Source organism: Lissotriton vulgaris, chromosome 2_1, assembly GCF_964263255.1.
Source record: "Lissotriton vulgaris chromosome 2_1, aLisVul1.2, whole genome shotgun sequence".
Classification (NCBI taxonomy): domain Eukaryota; kingdom Metazoa; phylum Chordata; class Amphibia; order Caudata; family Salamandridae; genus Lissotriton; species Lissotriton vulgaris.
In genome coordinates this window covers 974,238,137-974,252,284 of record NC_141687.1, presented here as the reverse complement: position 1 = coordinate 974,252,284, position 14,148 = coordinate 974,238,137, and positions in this window count along the sequence as shown.

Sequence of the window (14,148 nt, the reverse complement as noted above, 5' to 3'; positions counted from 1 at the left end):
TTTGTAGTTTTTCCCCAATAGTCGTTCAAGTGTATTTAGCCATGAGGATTGCTTTTACTTCTCTCTTGAACAGTATGGTAGAGGTGATGAGCCTTGTTTCAGGGGGGAGAGAGTTCCAAATCCTGGGGGCCATTCCTGAGAAAGAGCGTTTATAGGTTTTTTCCTTGCGGAATCTTTTAGGCTTTAGCAAAAGATTGTTTGTGCCTCTAGTGTTCCTGGAGCCTCCAGAAATCGTCAGCTTCTGAGCGAGGTATCTAGGTGAGCTCAGGTGTACAGCCTTGTGGGTCAAACAAGCGATTTTCAGGTGTATTCTGGCTTCAAACGGCAGCCAGTTCAGGGATTTGAAGTCAGGGGAAATGTGAGAGTGTTTTTTTGATCCAGTGATAAGTCTCGCTGCGGCGTTTAGAGAGGCTCTTATGGGTGCCGTAGTAGCTAGGGGGAGACCGCAGAGGGCGGTGCTGCCATATTCTATTCGAGGTATGACTAGTGATTGTACCGCAGTTTGGAAGTCTTTGGCTGGAAGGAAAGGTTTAAGTTTCCTCAGGGTGTTGATTTGGTAGTTTGCTCCCTTAGTTGCTTTGTTGATGTGTTCCTGCATGCTGAGATTGGTGTCAAGTGTTATGCCCAAGGATTTCGCTGAGTCCACGATGGTGGGTTGGACATTGAGTGCCGTTAGGTCTTTAAGCCACATTTGCGCGGTAGTGATCTTCGCGGGAGGTGCGATCAGGAGGAACTCTGTTTTAAGGGCATTGAGTTTGAGATGATTAGCGGCCAACCAAGATTGGGTGCTTCTGATTGTTGAGTTCAAAAGCGTGATGTCTTTGGGTGATTGTAGTTTGAGATAGAGTTGGGTGTCATCAGCATACATGTGGAAATGTACATTGGATTCTTGCAGCAAGGTGGTGAGAGGTTCCATAACTAGGTTGAACAAAGTTGGGGATAAGGAGGATCCTTGTGGTACGCCTAGCGATACAGGTCTTGGTGCGGACATCAAGTTGTTGCTCTTGAATTTCTGCGACCTGTTATGCAGAAAAGAAGTGAACCATTTGAGCACAGTTCCAGATAGGCCCATTCTTGTGTTTAATAATTCGAGTAGGTTCTCATGTTTGACGGTGTCAAATGCGGAGGAGAGATCAAGGAGGATGAGGAGGCAGGTATTGTTATGATCTAGGATTTGGAGGGCGTCATCGATTATGTGAATCATGGCAGTTTCCGTACTGTGATTGGCTTGGAAGCCTGATTGGTGAGAGTTGAGGAGATCAAATTGATTAATATGTTTAGTCAATTGTATTTGTGCGCATTTTTCCAGCAGTTTGGCAAGAGTCGGAATGTTGGTAATGGGACGGTAGTTGTTTAGGTCATAAGGGTCGGCTGTAGGTTTCTTTAGCAAAGGTGTTACTTGTCCAACTTTGAGGGAGTCGGGAAAGATTCCTTGTTGAAGTGAGCTGTTAATGATTTTGGTCCAGAGTGGAAGGAGCGACGGGGTAAGGGCTTTTACAGCGTTAGCAGGAAGGGGGTCCGTGAGGTGATTGGATGGTTTCAGAGTGCTGAGCAGTTTGCCAATTTCTTCTTCCGTGTAGGTGACAAAGGTTGACCAGGTTGCATTGTTTTTTGGTTTAGTGGGTGTTATGCAGTGTGGTTTGGGATAGAGGCTTGCGTCCATGAGGAGATCATTCTTTATGTTATCCGTTTTTAGGTTAAAGAAAGAGGCGAAGTCTTCGCAGGAAGGGGCATTGCACATAGTGTTGAGAGGTTGGGGTTGTTCTTTGGTTTGTGATCGGATAAGCTCAAACAGCTTTCTCGGACGGTTTTTGGCTTGGTCTAGCTGACGGCTGAAGAAGTCTGATTTAGATCGTTTTATTTTCCTGAAGTAGGCATTTCTCTTTTTCTTCAGGTTTTTTAGGTTCAGTGCAGAGGGGGCTGATCTCCAGGAGCGCTCTGCTAATCTCATGGCACGTCTATCGTCATTGAGACTCCCGTCATACCAGGGATTGGAGATTTTTGTGGTGTCTTTTTTTAGCTGCAAGGGCGCGACTTCATTAATTATTGCAGTCATATTGTTAAGATAGTGATCAGTCAAGGATTGGACGTCGTTCACGCCAGCCGGAGGAAGTAGTAAGTTGTAGCTGTTGGAGGGCAGAGAGTTTGAGTTTAGTTTTTTCATGTCTCTTTTCCAGACTTTGGGCCTGGCGGATTGGATAGGGTTAAATTTAACTTTTTCATTGATGAAGAACGTGATGATATGATGGTCCGACCAGTCACAGGGTTGGATAGATTCAAGTTGGATAGCGGCCTCTTTGGAGATGATGAGGTCGAGGATAGAGCCTTTCTTGTGTGTTGGACTGTTGCAAATTTGTGTAAGGTCAAGGGCGTTGAGGAAATTCTTCAGACCCTTTACCACAGCATCATTATGATCATTCCAGTGGAGGTTGAAATCCCCAAGGTATATTTGTGTGAGTTGCCGCCCGGCGTTGGTTGAGATCATGTCCATGATTTGTTGGGAGAAGGTGAGGTTGTCACCGGGTGGGTGGTAAACGCTGTGAAGAGTGCAGATCGGTTTGCCCTCACTGATAATATCTAGGCTGATGTATTCACAGGACGATGGGGAGGGCGGGGAAGGTGAAGATACTTTCAGTACAGAGAGGTTGCTCCTGTATATACATGCGATTCCGCCACCTTTTTTATTGCCAGACCTGTCAAGTCTAGTGATGAGGTAGTTGGGGGGAACCAGAATGTCCATTATAGGTGTAGAAGACTCTGTTAGCCATGTTTCAGTCATGATGATTAAGTCCAGATCCAATTTTTGGATGAGATCGGCGATAGCGGCGGAGTGTCTAGCGGCTGATCTGCAGTTTAGGAGAGTGCATTTGAGACGGGGTGTGTCGAGGGTGGAAGGGTGCTCTAGGGCGAGGGGGACTTTACTCAGGTTACTATGGATAGCGACTCTGTTGTTCAGTGTGGGGGGTCTAAGGGGATTGGAGTGGATCGTAGGTATGGCAGTGAGTGTGTCGGGTGTGTTGCTAAGGGGAGCTGGGTCATAGGAGCGGAGGAGGGTGATTGTGTCTAGGTCCGAAAGAGGGTTGCAGGAGCGAAGGGGGTGGTTTTCACGATTGTGAACAGGGATTGAGGTCCAGTGTGGTGGAAGTCGAGTGCGTGAGTTCGCCGCCCGGGTGGAGGACCAGTTGGGAGGGGAGGTGATGGTGGAGACGCGTGAGTGGTGTCTGGGGTGTGTGCTGAGTAAATGTTTGATGATGTGAATGTCTTGCTTGATCTGTTGAAGAGTGTTGGGTGGGGGGTGGCTGGAGTGTGATAGACAGAGTAGTTGTTGTTTGATGCTGTACATGTCTTCTTTGAGTTGGAGGAGGGAGGCCGTAATGTGGTCCACTGAGGGACATGTGTTGGAGGTGGGGGTGGGAGGGTCGGCGTGGATGACATAGGGGGGAGGTTGGTGGTGTGGATGAGAGTATTGGTTGTGGGCGTAGAGTGCATGGTGGAGGATGGGGGTTTATTAGTGGTGAAGTGGGTGGAGGTTGGGTGATGGGGGGTAAGACTGGGGGGGTAGTGGGATTGTAGATGGTTCTATTTAGAGAGGGTCGAGTTGAGCTGATGGAGGTGGAGTGTTCTGTGTGATTAGTTAGTGGGAGGAAGTGGGGGCTGAGAATGGGTGGGGATAAAGGGTGGGGTTTGCCTTTTTGTGTGTCGGTCTGATGTTGATCTAGGATCGTCGGGATGCGGGTGGGAGCTGTGGTATCAGGGGTGAGAGGAACGGGGATGAGGGCTGGTGTGTAGGTGGAAGGAGTGGGGTTGTTGTTGTAAGAGGGAGAGAGATCTATGTCTGTGCTTGAGGGATGTGGGATAGCTATGGTAGGTGGGGGAATGACTAAGGTGCCGGGAGTAGAGGGGTGGTGCATGTCTTTTTGGGTGGGAGCTGTGGTATCAGGGGTGGGTAAGTGGATGAGGGCTGGTGTGTGGGGGGAAGGGGTGAGGTTGGTGTAAGAGGGTAAGTAATCTATGTCTGTGCTCGACGGGAGTGAGGTAGGTATGGTAGGTGGATGAGTGACTGGGGTGTCGGGAGTAAAGGAGAGGTGCATGTAGTTTAGGGGTTGGGGTGGATTAGAATGGGTGTGGTTTGAGGCTGCGGTGTCAGGGGTGACGGGAATGGGTGTGGTATGGGAGGGTGACAGGGTGAGGTTGTAGGGGGGGAGGGGGTATCGCTGGAATGTGTGGGTGAGGGATCTATGTCTGTTTGAGCTAGGTTAGGAGGGTTGTGGTTGGGGGCTGTGAGTTCAGGAGTGATGGGCCTGCGGATGCTATGAGTGGGTGTCCGATGACTGGTGAGGTGCTGTTTGAACGTGGGGAACAGATTGTCTAGTAGTTCCAGGTTCTTGTCTGTGGATTGAATTAGGATAATCCCGTTATTGTATATAGTGATGGTTGTTCTGCCAGGGAAGAGTTGTGATGGAGTGATGGTAAGTTTTAGGCCATGCGCGAAATTCCTGGAGGTGGAGACGGAGAGTAGAGTGCGGAACGTGTTTCTCCATTGGGCTCTGCGTGTGGTGTGGAAGATAATATCAATGTTCAGTGAACCATTGACTGGTGAGAAGTAGGTGTCTGCACACGGAGTTTCAGGGTGGGACCTCAGGAAGTTGTGTTTAAAGCGTTTAGCGGCTTTTTTAGTGAGTGCTGGTGGGTAGTTGATTTTATATGTGTGTTTGCCGACGGGTTCCATAATGGGAGAGCAGTCTAGATAGGTGTAGGGGGGGTGTAGGAAGGAGGGTGTAGTAGGGAGGGTGCACTGTCCTAGACAGTTGCGAGGGCCTAAAGTGATACTAGTGCGTTCACAGTAATGCTATGTGCAGAGTACAGCCGACGAAAATAGTGAGATAATTGGGAGAGGTAGTAGATGGTGCGTGCAAGAACAACTGACACTAGTGAGTTGCCATGGTAATTGAGGTAGTACTCGGTGCATACGAGATTAACACTTGATATGGGTGCGAGTTGCACAAGTATAGGGTGCGCACTAAGGATATGAGGGAGCAGAATAAAGTGAGCAGTTAACATATATGCGATAGTAATCAGCGTATATGGGAAGGGACAATCTGGTTGCAAGTTACATCAGTGACAAGACTATGTGAGAGAAAACCGACAGTACAATTAGGAATAGGGGTGAGTTCGATGTAGGTTATAAACAAGTGCTGAACAAGTAACAGTATAATACTGACAAATACTGGAATAAACCCTGAGCAAGCCGTAATAATATCTATGTAAATATGTAGGATACGGAGTCTGTGACAGAATACCATTGCACACATAACTTATATGAATCAACAAGTGACATTAGTGAACGGCCACGAAAAATATATGAGGTATAACATATGAAATATATATGAGGTATAACATATGGAATATAGCCCTGAGAAAGAAAAACTTGAATAAGATAAAATAAAATAACTGTGCAGACCACACAAGTATCTAGATCAAAGGTGCCAATAGTGAGTAGTCACAAATATGTAAGGTACAGTGATGGAATACAGTTGCACACATAGATTAAGATACAGATTAAATGGCACAGCAAGTGGCATTAGCGAGCAGCAAAAGAAGAAGAAGAATATATGAGGTAGCAAACGGTGCATTACCGGTGAATATAAAGTGGGACGTGCAAGATACAGTTAGGAATATATAGAATATAATGCTACTGTACGAGGCATTAATATATGGGTAGCAATTGCAATTGGTGCAGAAAAAAGTGAAGTGTGCTGGATACAATCAGGAATAAAATAATACATATCACTGTGAAGAAGCAAACTATCTAAATCCGCCGTGAAAAACGTCCAGCTGTGTAAATTGTGCAACCGCTAATAAGAAGTAGTCTGAAAGTCTAAGAGGTCTTAGGTCTTTAAGGTCGATGGTAGAAATGACTAGGCCATGATGGTCTCCCCCAGATAGACAAGCTAAGATGGCCGAACCGATGGGGGAAATGGAAATATTGGTCCTTTGTCTGTTGTTGTTACTTTGGGCTCAGAGCAGGACCAATGAGTCGAGTTATTGAGCTGTTTTGTAAGGTGGGAAGGTTTGGAATCAGGAGAGTACAGTGCTTTCTGCTGCCACTCTGCTTGAAAGGAGGTTCAGCAGTTTTTTGTGGCTAATGCTGCCAAATCCTGCTGATAGATTGAGTAAAACTCACTAGTATGCATTGCAATGGTTTTAAGAATGTCATCTAAGTCAAGTGGAGTGTGGATAATTTAATGCAGTGTTGGATTTTAAAATTAGATTATTATTATTGTTTGTAATTATTTCTTAATTATATGTTCAGTAAACTGAAGTTACTGATTGTTCAATGATTTTACCAATGAGCAGAAGAGTCACTGGCTTTAAGTACTGTACATTTTCTGGGTCTAGTTTCGGTATCATCTCCAACAGATACTTTGAAGCCTCTATGAGTTTATGATGAGAATCTATACTTTGAAATTCGAGAAATAAGTCTATAGCAGAGGTCTTCAAAACTTTTGTCGGCTGAGCACCCCCATCTAAACCTTTTTACAAGTCGATCACCCCCCCCCCCCCCCCACCGCCACCACCACCTGAAAAAGGTCTGGAAGCTGGTACTCTGCAACACTGATGGCCTTTCCCTCCTGCAGAGCCCTGGCCGTAAGGGCAAATAATATTAAATAAAGAACTCCACTTTCAGTCTTGAGCAGTACCTAGAAACTGGAGTGCTCACAAAATTTTGTAATATATTTTTTTGCAGTTTCTTATAGCACGAACATAACCCAAAGGTATTGGAGCACTTTACAGGAGCATCTTTTACATTAGACAAGCACACATTCATTTTTGTAAGCACAGGGCGATAAAGTGATTTTCCCAGAATCACAGGATGTTGAGCAGACACCAAGAATTGAACCTAGTTTCCCAGCTTCCCCGTCATTTGCTCTGGCTGTTGCGCCACATCCTTGCCCCAGGCAAGATATCAGAACAAGCATTGGCAAAGCCAATAGGTCTCGGCAATCAGATAGCTATAGGTGATGGCAATGTAAGTGCATTTGCATATGGCTCAGGGGTTGTTTTTATTGATATACACAAATGTATTACCACTGATTGCTGAGACCTATTGTTTTTGCCAGTGCTTGTTTTAGAAACAGCAAATGTGTCTGGAGTTTTTCTCACTTAAAGCAGGTCCTTTTTGAGGGGGAAGGAATGGCCTTTTCTACACAGATATGTGAGGGCTGAGTTTGAGCCCACACACATGCACATCAGTATGAAGCCCACACATGCAATCTGTTCCTCATTTCAAGAAAAACCTGAAAACCCATTTGTTCAGGAGTGTAACCTAAGTTGTTTTCTTGCTTTTCTTTTCTCTGCCTCCTCCCATTCACGCCAGGATACTCCCAAGTGAAGGAGCGCGTTACAAAACGGTTTATACATACATACATACATACATGCATCGATAGATGATCACAATCCCTCAGCACAGAAAAGCCCTCTTGCCTACACAGAGGAATGTTCACAATCCCTCGGAGGAGCCAAGGCAAACTCCCACTCTGGCACAGAGTGCCAGGCAATGTTACAAATTGGTTGGGCAGAAGGATATTGGCATATTAAGTTTTGTCACAAGAGGTAAATGGGAAGAGAGAGCCCAGACCGAGCGAGGTGGGGGGGGCAGGTTAGAAACAGAAAAGTAAAGGAGAGACCTTAGCAAAAAGCAAGAAGATGCCTAGTGGGCCTAGCGTGGGCTGGCTGTATAGGAATTTGAAAGGAATTCAAGACTGAGGAAATAAACAGCAGGCTAAACGGTTGACATATTTTTGCAGTTGACGTTAAAAGACGGATTTTACAACCTCGTGGGTGTGAGTGGTGTATCAGGGGAGAAGAGATGGGCTAGTTTAACCATGTTAGGATTTAGTTACGTCAGTTTGGAATGTACATCTAAACCAAAGGATATTGTGTTTGTACACTCAATTTGCTTCTGAAACAAAGGCCTTTTTCACAGACAGCTAATGTTTCTGTAGTCGTTCTCTGTCAGTGTGATCTTCCGAGTGAGAACCCAGGCATGCATGTGAACATCATGTTGCTCAGTGTCGGTATACTGCACATTTGCAGGAATTCTTTGACCCTGATGGCTGGTGGGAATTCTGTTAAAACAATCATTCCCAGAATTTCCCTTCTTTGTGCACCTGTGTCCCTCTTTGCTTTAGGCATTTGGGTAGTCACTGAAGCTAAAAAATAAGCATGGTCAATTTCTGTGTTTTTATTTAAAGCTGACCTCTATGGAGAAACTAATATGCTGGATCTTCATCTGCCTCCAGTTGTTCCCCCAACCTAGTCCTGGTGTCATGCAGGGGTTGATGGTGCAGAGCTCTGCCCCCTTGGACTCCTGCAAGAGGGCAGCAAAGATTTGTTTGTCCACCACAGTTGGTGAATCAGTGCACCAAGCGTTTTTGACAGCTGTAATAAATCTAGCAGCTTTAGAATTATTTAAATTGTATTGTAGTGTTGTAATTGCATTTATATAGTGCTTACTACAGAGGCGTTGAAGTGCTTGTCTTCACACTTTCAGTAGCCCATATGGGGCTCCTAAAATATGAGCAAATGCTTTGATCTGTTCCTAAGACATTTGGTGAATAGTGTACATGAAACCCTTGTACCTAGTTTCTGTCCTACCCTTTAAAAGAGGTTTTAGGGTAACAGAGGCACACAAAGGTGACAGCCAGCTAGGCTGTTGAGGAAGGAGTAATAGCAAGCATGTTCCAGGCTCCACTAACTTGAGGTTCATTTTAAATACAAATATCTGAGCAGTAGGCACCCACATAGAATTCTGACACCTCTGCCGCCTCTGTGAATAAATATATCTGATCCGACGTCACTATCAAATAAGGAGAGCAGTGGATTTCCAAGACTTGCATTTGCCGTATCCTTATAAAAACGAATGCGCACAATGGCTCTGCATCCAAAGTCCGCCTTGCCGTCAAACGTAATGAATAAGCAGAGTGGGAGCCCACAAGATACTGAAACCAGAAAACAAAATGCCTCTATAACCAGTTTACAATAGTATGTAAATATGCACATGGTCTTTAAAGACACGTGAAAAAGTCGGGCGTGTCGGAGATAACTCCAGACACTGCCCAGACGAGCCCCCAGCAGCACACGACGGCGGGGGCTGAAGCCCTTTCAGCCTTAATAGGCGTTGTGCGCCTGGAAGCAACAATGAAAGGTGGAGTGCGTGCCCACCCGGAGGGGCTGCTGCGCACCCCAGGGGGGCGCACCCCACAGTTTGAAGACCTATGGTCTAGAGGATGTCACTGCTCTACCGCCTAGTAATACAAAAAGCATCTGCGAGAGGTGGGACATTTCATTAGATCCTCTATTCAGATAAAACCATGAACAGTTTGGCAGTTCTAGTTATCCCAACTATTTACTCATATTTTACCAGCATGCAATGATGAAGAAAAAAAAATCCAGTCTGGAAAACAGCTATGGGTTCTCTCTGGATGTAATATTCAACCCATCCCTATCCAACAATCAAAGAGTCTCATGCTGTACTAAGTTCCAACATGTCGCTTTCTAAAATAACAGCAGTGAAAAAGTTAGATTGTTAATTGAAATGACACATCAAACTATTTGGAAAGTCTGTGTCTTTTTAATCTTCAGACTGTATTTATTGCAAATTTATTAGCGGTGGTGGTGTTTTCCAACTAGCTCTTAAATACACGTCTTTTAAAAAGGTTGAGGTATTTGCCACACCTTAGAAATATAATTATGCCAGGATGTGAGATTTACCGGGTTCAGTGCATGCCCCTTATATTGAGTTTTCATCTTGGAAATTAGGAGTAACATGCAAAATCAATATTTGGCATATTGAATTCTGCGTGTTTTACATTTTTCCCTTGTGTGTTTCAGCACATTTGATCTGCTGGAATCTATCGGGAGATATTGCAAGGGTGTGATAATTATCACACAACTTGTTAGCTGTGAACTTGTAATCATGGTCTCAAAGTCAAATAATCATGTCATGGTAACGCTGCTCAGTCGCTTAACAGAAATTCTAAGATGTACTTGTAGCTTGAAGCTTCAACACTGAACGTTGGCAGAGTTTAACCAATCCTTTACACTATCATGGTTAACGAGCATCAATGAATTGGCTAAGAGGTAGTAAAACCTGTTACTGTCAAATCTACTTTAGGATGGTACATGGGCCATACACCCAAAATGATGACCTTAGCAAAATCTCCTCAACTGAACATTAAAGTATAGTCCATCTTCCATCTGCATATCAGAGATCTAGGGCCCGATTAACAGAACTAACTTAAGACAAAATCCTAAACTTACTACCATATTGGTATTCACAGAAGGCACATAGGGCCAGATGTAGCTCACCAAATACCGATCGGTAACGGCCGATTTCGGCCATTACCGACCGGTATTTGGTTTGTGACATGTAGGGGGCCTGAAATGTACCGAATCGGTAAATCTACCGATTCGGTAAAATACAGAATCGGTAAATTTACCGAATCGGTAAATCTACATGTAGGTGGCACTGAAAACAGTGCCACAGGCCCTTTAGAATTCGTTATTTACCATCAAATACTATTTGATGGTAATTAACGAATTGCTGTGTACATGCACATCTGTGCATGTACACCTGTGCCATGTGACACACATACATGCCCTTAGGGCATGTTTGTGTGCCACATGGCACACAAGCCTGAATCAGGGGTGCAACAGGGTGTCAAAGTGACACCCTGCCCCCCTTGACAATTCGGTAATATTACCGAATCGGTATTTACCGACTCGGTAATTGCCATTGTTTCCTATGGGCCTCAAGGCCCATAGGAATCAATGGCAATTACCGAATTGGTAAATACTGATTCGGTAATTACCGAATATTGCCGAATTGTTCATTTATTCGGTAAATATACCTACATAGCATTTACCGATTTGTAAACACCGAATCGGTAAAATTTGGTATTTACCAATCGGTAAATACTAATTACCTACATCGGGGACCTTACTGATTTTGGTATTCACAGAATGTACTTACTCATTTCGCTATTCGAAGAAGTTAGGAGTCCTAACTTTAGGACACCTAAATGCCTTCTGTTAATACCGAAAGTCTTAAAGTTAGGATTTCTCTCAATTTAGGAGTAGAAGTTAGGACTCCTAACTTTACTACTAAACTGAGAAAAATCCTAACTTTAAGACTTTCGGTATTCACAGAAGGCATTTAGGAGTCCTAAAGTTAGGAGTCCTAACTTTACTACTCCTAAATTGAGAAAAATCCTAACTTTAAAACTTTCGCTATTCACAGAGGGCATTTAGGAGTCCTAAAGTTAGGATTCCTAACTTCTGTGAATACCGAAAGTAAGTAAGGGGCATATATTGGTAATTTCCATTTTGCGTTTCCCTAATAGCGATTTTTAAGGAATCGCTATTTGAGAATAGCAAAATGGAAGGTAGGTAATAATTCGCAATTTTTTTGCGAATCTCTAACATTCCTTAATTGCGATTAGCAAATTGCAAATCGCAATTAAGGAATGAGTGTCCCATTTATTCCTATGGGCTGAGAGGACCATAGGAATGAATGGGGATGCATTCTCAAATTGTGAAAAAATAGCAAATGAGAATCGCAATTCCAAGGGTGCCAGGGTGTCCAAAGGACACCTGTTGCACCCCTGGAATGTGCCTCGAAGTACATGTGGCGCACACAGACATGCCATAAAGGCATGTCTGTGCGCCACATGGCACTTTGAATTTTTTTTAAAATTACATTTTGAAAGGAAATCACAAAATACCATCTACTTGGAGAAGGTGCTATTTTGCGATTCCTTAAGCCACAATCGCATTTAAAAATGTACTCCTACATAGCATTTAAGGAATCGCAAAATTGCGATTCCTTAAATGCTTGAGCAAAATAGGGAATCACAATTTTTGCGATTCCTTATTTTGCTAATATGCTCCTACATACCAACGTACAGTTTGCGATTCGCAAACGCCTACCTACATATGCCCCTAAGTGCCTTCTATGAATACCAAAATGAGTAAGTGCCTTCTGTGTATACCAAAATGATAGTACATTTAGGATTTTGTCTTAAGTTAGTTCTGTGAATCGGGCCCTATGTCATTAACAAGGACTCCAGTAAAATTCTGTCATTAAACTTAAAATCTTTCTTCCAAAACAAGACCTGATGTTGATAACCCAGTCCTCGATCCTCGATCATTTCACGTTGTAACACTCTTTTGACCCGCTTTCAGAATTCTGCCTAACTCCCCGCAGTGACTCCCTTGCTCTATAACTCGAAAATCTTTCAGCAAAATAGGCATGTCCTTATTTCTTTAAGTGTGTATTGCATGGAATGTTGCTCAGCATTTGCAGTTGCTTGGATTACCCAATTTACTTGAACAAATCAGAATGCTTGTTAGAATACCACCAGAATCAGAACTTTAGGAAGAAAATGACTGCTCAAGTTTGACAATCCCAGAGTTAGAAAGAACCCTATGCTCAAGCAATGTTCCTCCCAAAATGGTACAAAGACATGGAATGCCCTTACAGGAAACATCAGAGCAGTCCAATCAATCTTTGCCTTCAAAATGTGCCTCAGGCTCAAACAACACTTTATTTCAAAACTTAACATGAGCTGGATTGATCACCTGAACTTAAATATCCAAAAGTACTTGCTAAATGCCTTGCTCGCCTTTACTATACCGCTAATCCTATTCCTAATTTAAATTCTATCTACCTGTATTCAGCATTGCCCCACTATTTCATCAAGCATTATGGTATCCTGTGCATAGTATTGCAAAGCTAAATCAAAAACTAAAGCAAATAAATAAATAGATAGATAAAATTGCTAACAGCACTATGGACAACAAATTACTGTGCTTACAAAACTAACAAAAGACGTTAGGGGCATATTATCAAGGGGGTTTATCTCTGCTTTTTTGGCTTTAAAAGCCAAGAAAGCGGAGATAAAATTATCTCCCTATTACCTAGCTGTCGCTAACACCAGTTAGCGACAGCTAGTAGGAGATAGCGACCATCTTGGGCCCCACTTTGCATGTCAGTGATATTTATCACTAATGACATGCAAAGTGGGCGTGCCAAGATGTTAGCGACTGGAAACAGTCGCTAACATCGCTATCTCCTATTACCAACTTTTGGAGATATTCGCGCTTAGCGCGAATATCTCCAAAAGATAACACCTGCCCTGAGCAGTTCTTAGCCATGTTATCCAATGGGAGGTGGATAACATGGCTAAGAGCATTAGCTCGGTAATGCATGAATATCGCTGACTTTTCAGTGATATTCATGCATTGCGGCCGATTTTTATCGCTTTTGTGATAAACCTTGGTAATACCAAGGTTTATTTGCGATAAAAATCACCGCAGCTTAGCGGTAAATTTTTGTCTCTAACCAAGCAATAGCGATAATTATCGCTATTGCTTGGTAATATGCCCCTTAATTCGCACCGAATTTTCTTGAGCCTATGAACATCGGGAAGCGTGCAAACAAACTTTGATTCTCAAAAATTGGGGTTGGAGCTAATATGGTTAAACTTTTCGATCAGATTACATTAAAGGGTGTGCAAAACTTCCAAGCCTTGATTCTTACAGCATCGTCGGTTTGCTGTTCATACATATAGGACGTTTTAATGGGGTCAAAATTGGTTACTTTGCTGCAGTAGAAACTTTTCCTGTGCTGTGTAAGCCCATGAGAACAACACTATGCATCCACTTACTATTGTATGTCAACATCGCTGTGTACCTCTCCTTTCCTCACCGCTGGAAGCCCTGGGAGCGACTACTGACAGCTGGGAAAGTAGAGGAGGTGTGTGCTGAGCAGCTTCTGTTATTTATGGTCGGTGCACCATAACCTGCCCTGCGTATGAGCACTGAGGCCTGGTTATTGTGCTAAGAGCAGCACCTTCTACGTGGATTGCCTTTCGCCTCCATCCTACAAGGGGAGTACAAAGATAACCTTTAGTATGTTGTCTTAAAATGTGACCCTTTTCAAACTCACCGCCAATAAAACGTGAATCTTTCATAAATGATATGCAAGACAGGAGGGTAGCATTATTCATAGGCCTTTTATTCACCACTTCTGAGCAACAACACTTCAAAGCTGCAAGTTAGAATATAACACAAACACACAATCAA